The sequence below is a fragment of the Bidens hawaiensis genome, unplaced genomic scaffold (genome assembly GCF_021521415.1).
Source record: "Bidens hawaiensis isolate Kalapana, Puna unplaced genomic scaffold, B.hawaiensis_p1.1 tig00001960_1, whole genome shotgun sequence".
Taxonomy (NCBI): Eukaryota; Viridiplantae; Streptophyta; class Magnoliopsida; order Asterales; family Asteraceae; genus Bidens; species Bidens hawaiensis.
The window spans coordinates 3716556-3722707 of record NW_027491108.1 but is presented as its reverse complement, the minus strand read 5'-3'; positions in this window follow the sequence as shown (position 1 = coordinate 3722707).

Sequence of the window (6152 nt, the reverse complement as noted above, 5' to 3'; positions counted from 1 at the left end):
TTAGCCATCCTACCAAGTGCAAGTGACGGTTCTACCCGCACAATCACGAAGGAGGAAGCGAAACTTTAACCCATTATCAACCACGTTCAAAGGTTAACTTATTCTAAACACTTGGAAAATTGCTAATTTAAACTAAGTATGCAAGTCATAAGTTTATAAAGCAAGGAACCCAGAGAAGGAAATAACAATCTTAGCAAAAAGATTAATATTTCAATAATATATTACAAGAATGGCCGGGTAACTACCCGCCTAAAAGAATAAAACTATACAAGTCTATCTTAGCAATGGGAAGGGATCTTCAGGATCAAGCTTCAGGGCCGCTTCCACTTGGACCCGCTCCGTCAGAAGAACGGGGTGGTTCGAGGAACGCTTTGAGGACAGCTAACCCATCATCAGCAGCAGCTACTTCGTCCACCTTCTCCATCACTGGATGCGGGAAGGCGGCGTATTGGTTCACTGCTTGGTCATAAATGGCTTCGGTATCCACATCGAACAAAGGGAAGTTGGAAGGCGGGACGCCTTTCTCAACAAACCCTAGACCAAGCAGGAAGCCGGCCTTTTCCCCATCCTCATGAGAAGCGTTGAGGGCTGCGCTCATAGCATCATCGTAAGAGGTCTCTGAAAAGACCCGACGCACAACCTACAAAGAAAATACAAGTATTAGAACCTTTTCTTACAAAAGAAAAGCGTGAAGATAAAGCTAAACATACCTGAGGCAACGCTTCTCGAAGAAGCCATTGGAGGGCAGCTTGAGCTTCGTTATGGGCGCGTTCGGCTTCGCTCTTGTTAAGGTTGGCAAGTAAAACTTCCTTTGCGGCAGCCTCTTCGACGCCCTTAAGCTTCCGCTCGGTGTGGTCAAGCACCCCCCCTCTGGTCCAAGATTTCCTGGAGTTTCTTGGCATCTTCCATTGCCAAGGCATCATGAGCGCGTTGGAGAGCCTCTAATTTGGCCTTGAGCTCCTCATTCTCCACACGCAAAGGCTCAGCAACGGCTTCAGCCTTGGCAGCCCTCTCGGTTGCGTTTCGCGCAGTCTCCCTGGCCAGCCGAAGCTGTTCATTCACAGCTTGGGCAGCCTTGGAGCGGGCCTCGAGTCGCGCCTGAACTTCAACCTCGAGGGCCTTGAAGGCCTTCTCCTTGTCGGCGGCAGCGGCCGCCAGCTGTTGGTTCTCCTCCCGAAGAGCCCGCGTTTCAGATACTTCCTTTGCGCGAGCTGCTTTTAACTTGTCATTTTCACGACAAAGCAGCTCGACGCGTGGCTGCATCCGGGCCAGGAGAACCCGAAGCTCATTGGTTAGCCTACCCTCCTGGTAGCTAACCATGGCTTCCCCCAACGCACCATGAGGAGCAGCGTGGCGAGCCCAGTCCACGCACTCCACAGGTGTGCGAAGGGTTGTTCCTCGGCGGATGTTCCATCGTGGAACATACACTTCATTGGAATCCGACACTGCAAAAGAAACAAAGGCAGTAAGGAAAAGATGATAAAAAACATAAGGGAAAAAGAAAGGAACCCTACGCACCTGTAGGGTCAATGACAGGCCGATAGCCGCCAAACCCATCACCTGAACCTAAAGGAAATCCATCCAACAGGTCAGGCAGACGGGAAGGCGGCAAAGATCGGCGGGAAGCCCTGCGCGTACCTGATGGTCCGGCCGTCGGTGCCGGTGGCGCGGGCATGGTGGCAGCCGTTGTGGTCGCCGCCTCGTAGTCAGCAGCAGCAGTAACCGCCGGCTCTGTGAAGGATGCTGTAAAAATCGCACTCACGGCCGGCGGTGACGTCATCCCTGCTGGAACAGTCTGCTCAGAGGGAGCAACTGAACCAGCGGAAGCAGGCGCAGGCACCTGGGTCGACGCCTCAGGTAGGCTGACAAAGCCTACCGTCATTGGCGGACGGGTACTCCTCTGCGCTTCACCGCGGAATGCATCAACATCCACGCCTGCACAAAGAAGTGTTAGATAAATTTATAGTGATAAATCTACAAAGACAGAAATTATGATTGTACTTACGGGTTTTCTTGCGCCTGAATGTACGGACGGGCGGGGAGGAACCCGATGGAGCCGGCCTCTTGGTACCGGTCACCGTCGTCTTCGTTGGTTCTCCGGAGGTAACGGTCGTAGCCTCCGGAGCAGTGGTCTTCTCACCACCGGGGTTCCCCGCCACCTCTTCACTATCTGACTCCGAGTCAGATAGAACCACCAGATCAGCTGTGGAGGCCTTCTCCTTCCCTTTCCCGCCGGCAGCAGCCTTCTTCTTCCGCACCAACGGAGGAGCATCTGAGGATTCCTCAGAAGACAGGTCAGGAATTCCAGCAGCGGGTACAGCATTGAGAGATTGAGGAAAGAAGATCGCCTTACCTGGCCGCCGGTGGCTCAGGATCTCGTGGCCCAGCGGATAGACCTCCACAAACCGATCCGCCGTTTGCTCCAGGATGGGCAACTCGCCCTCGTCCAGAGCACGAGTACCCATCCGCGCGGGACCGTCGGTTTCCCGCGGGTACAGAAGCGACTCCAAATCATTTCCCTCTGAAAGAAAAGAAACAGTTAGAAGACAAACTCGTATCAAAAAGAAAGACAAGACATACCATAGGGAATAGAGTTCAAACCGTATTCGAGAAGGATGGGAACCTCAGACGCATCCTTCCACACCCGGCTCATCCCTAACATGACCATCCCGGACTCCGCAAACCGGTAAACCGGAGATTGGACCCGGGATATCTTCGAAAACCATTCCGCCTCCTGGTAATTGGGGGCGTGAAGGCTCGGTATCGCTTGGCCATTTTTAAACTTCATGGCAAGGGGGATGGCGCGGGCAGAAATGTAGAAGAATTCCTGCTTCCACGCGCGAAGACTGCGCTCGGTGTCGCAAATCTTCAGACCCTTAATACGGGTCGTCAGGGTGTACCACCCCTGGATGCACCTCCAGGTATAGAAGGTCATCAGGCGGTCCACATGGGGCTCGATGCCCAAAATCCGGCACACCCACTCAAAATGGCGAATCTTGGCGATCGCCATGGGGTGCAGCTCGGTCAAATGAACACCGTGCCTCTCAAGGACACGGTAAACAAATTTTGTCAATGGGAATCTAAGATTCCCATAGACAAAAAATGCAGCATAAACCCCGATCTTGCCTCTGGGGGCATCGTACACGGTCTGGTGGGATTCAGGAAACTCAGGCTCGAGATGATCGAGCATGAACTTCCTGACAACATACCGATACTGATCGCCGGGCAGAGCACACTGGCACTCGCCAGCAGTACCCCTGTCGTCAGCTATAGCTTCAGCATCACGAGAAGACATCTTGCAGAGGAAGAAGAGAACGATTTCGAGAGAATGCTCGATTGAATAAAGGAGTATTCGCCGGAAATCGCCTTAAAGATGAAGAGAAGAGTGAAAAGTGTGGATTACAAAGAACCCTCTCCCCCTTTATATAGTAATCGCAATTAATGCGGTGAATTTAATGCGGAGGAGAGAGAAATCGAATGTGCAATGAAACTATGACACGTGGCAAAAAGCAAGCTGGCAACAGCTGTTGACAGGACGCGTGCCAGTAATTTCGCGGCCACGCGCCCGAAAAATCGCGCCCACGCGCCTGAAAAAGCGACTGGAATGACCATGTACTGTCACGTCACCATAACTTCCTGCACGTCCTGACACAGTCAGAAGAAACCGTCGCACGACGTTTCAGAGGTTTGGACTGTTCTTATCTTTTCACCAACTCTTCGAATTTCAAAATTCAAAATTCGAAAATATTAAAAAGTAAGCGGGAAAATACCCCTTACCCCTTGGCAAACAAGTAACCGTAAGACGGATGCGGGTACAGTGTAAAGGCAAAACCCTTCACATACCTAGCACCCGCAGGGAATTGAAGCCAAGTAAACCTTGGCGAACAAGTAACCATAAGACGGATGCGGGTACAGTGTAAAGGCAAAACCCTTCACATACCTAGCACCCGCAGGGAATTGAAGCCAAATATTCCTCGGCAGCCAAGTAACTATAAGACAGGTGCGGGTACAGTGTAAAGGCAAAACCCTTCACATACCTAGCACCCGCAGGGAATTGACGCCAGGAATACCTTGGAAGTAAAGTAACCGTAAGACGAGCGCTGGTACAGTGTTAAGGCAAAACCCTTCACATACCTAGCGCTCCGCTGGGAATTGAAACCAGGAAGGATCTTCTGGGCAATGCTTGCGGAAACGGAAATAACATCCCCGCATAGCAGGAACGTCGAGAACTACGTTGTTTGAAGCTCCAGAATGGAATTGGTGGTTTTAACATAATTGATCACTATGTTCAAAACTACCAAAACCTCATGGAAAATCCATACAACTGGGACTCAATGCTCCTGACTTGCGAGGAGGTTACAGACCTACCCGCATCATACCCAAAGACCAAGCAGGAAACTCGGGAATTTCTGCAAAGTGACAAGGACTTCCGCGGGAGGAATCCCCATGGAAAACCTTAAAAAACCCTTTTCAAAACCCTTTGCTTAAGTCCAAAAGTTCACCTCACTTTATTAAACACGCATGAGAAGAACATTGGACTGGGGGGACTTGAAGAGGTAGGTCCCAGCAGAGCTCAGTTGGACCCGCAACACTCACCTTAAACAGGGACGTCTGCGCAGAGACCAACTGGATCCGCAGGACCAACCATGCTCAGAGACGTGACGTCCTTACGCGCAGTACGCAAGCTGGTCCCGCAGGAAATGCCTCCCAATGGTGAAGGACTCCGCCTGTCCCCGCAGCCTCGGATACAAGCCATTAGGGAAGGCCACCCGCGCAGCATGGCTACACGCACAAGGCACTTAGCTCTCGATCATTCAGTGTCACCTGAAGGAATGAGCAAAGCCGGGAGCAATCCCGCACAGAGGCGGGAGGGGGAATACTCCCGCCCAAATAAGCCAGTCTGTATACTGAAGGATCTTTTACTGTACCTGACGAGGTATGGGCGAAAGATCTGATCAGGGATACGACAGCTCACTGATACAGTATGGCGAGCAGCATGCTCCTATACTGTGTCACTATTAGCCGCTGCCTACTCACCAACTACTGTCATACCACGTACGTAGCCGGCAGTTGGTGGAAAGGGAATAGTATACAGCAGGCCTGGTCACTATCAGCCGCTGCCTACCCACCAACTACCAGCAGGGCACGTGCGTAGGCTACTGTTGATGAACAGGAACACTGTTGCAGCCGGCCATACCTCCTTGGAAACCTACCTTCGGCTATAAATACCCCAAATGGTATGATCATCTCAACACATTACATTATCTTATATCATCATAATATACCTGATATCTGCTCTAGCAATCTCTTAATATATTTTTATATTTAAAGAGCAATCTAGTCTGATTCTCACGCCGGAGGGTGGTCACAAGGAGGAACCCCCCCCTTCTCAGTGACGAGCTCACGGTGTCTGTTTTGCAGGTTATCAGAAGAACCATCTTCCAAGGGTCTAACCCCTCGTGGGAAACAGCTATCCAACCCCCAGGTTACCAGTAATCTGTCCGGGGTCCGGTTAGTGTTTCTTCACCTAACAAGTCTAGTCCTTTTCTTAACGGTGGTTAGGTTACTAGACTATTCACAAGATTCGTTGGGTCTCCCGACTTGCCAAATTTGTTATTAAGATGGATTTGCAACATGGTCTTTTTATAGATTATTCCTATAAATTACTCGATAACGTAATTAAAAGAAATAAAATTACCATTTGTTTTGCATGCTAGGATGTTCAATACGAAACAAAGCTTGAAGTATAAATTAAACTTATTGTATGAAAGAATCAAAATTATAATTTGCTTTACACACGACTGTTTAATACAAAACAAATTCGACTGTGCTCGTGCTTTGCTTGTTTAAAGCTTTGTTTCAAAAACTCGAGTTTGATGTGAGTACTTTTCAAGCTTGAGTTGGGTTAGGGTACTGCTCGTCTATCATTTGTTAATTAATTTATACACATCATGATGGTTATATAGTGTGACCCATAACAAGAAGGCCGGGGTTTAAATGCTGTATGTGCAGGTTTTGATGTATTTATTCTTGATAATTCTACGAATTGATGTTAAAAAAAATACTTTATACATATACATGTGTGTATTGCTTAGTTATATTATCATAAATTTTTTATATGTTATAATAATTATTGTATATCTATACTAAAT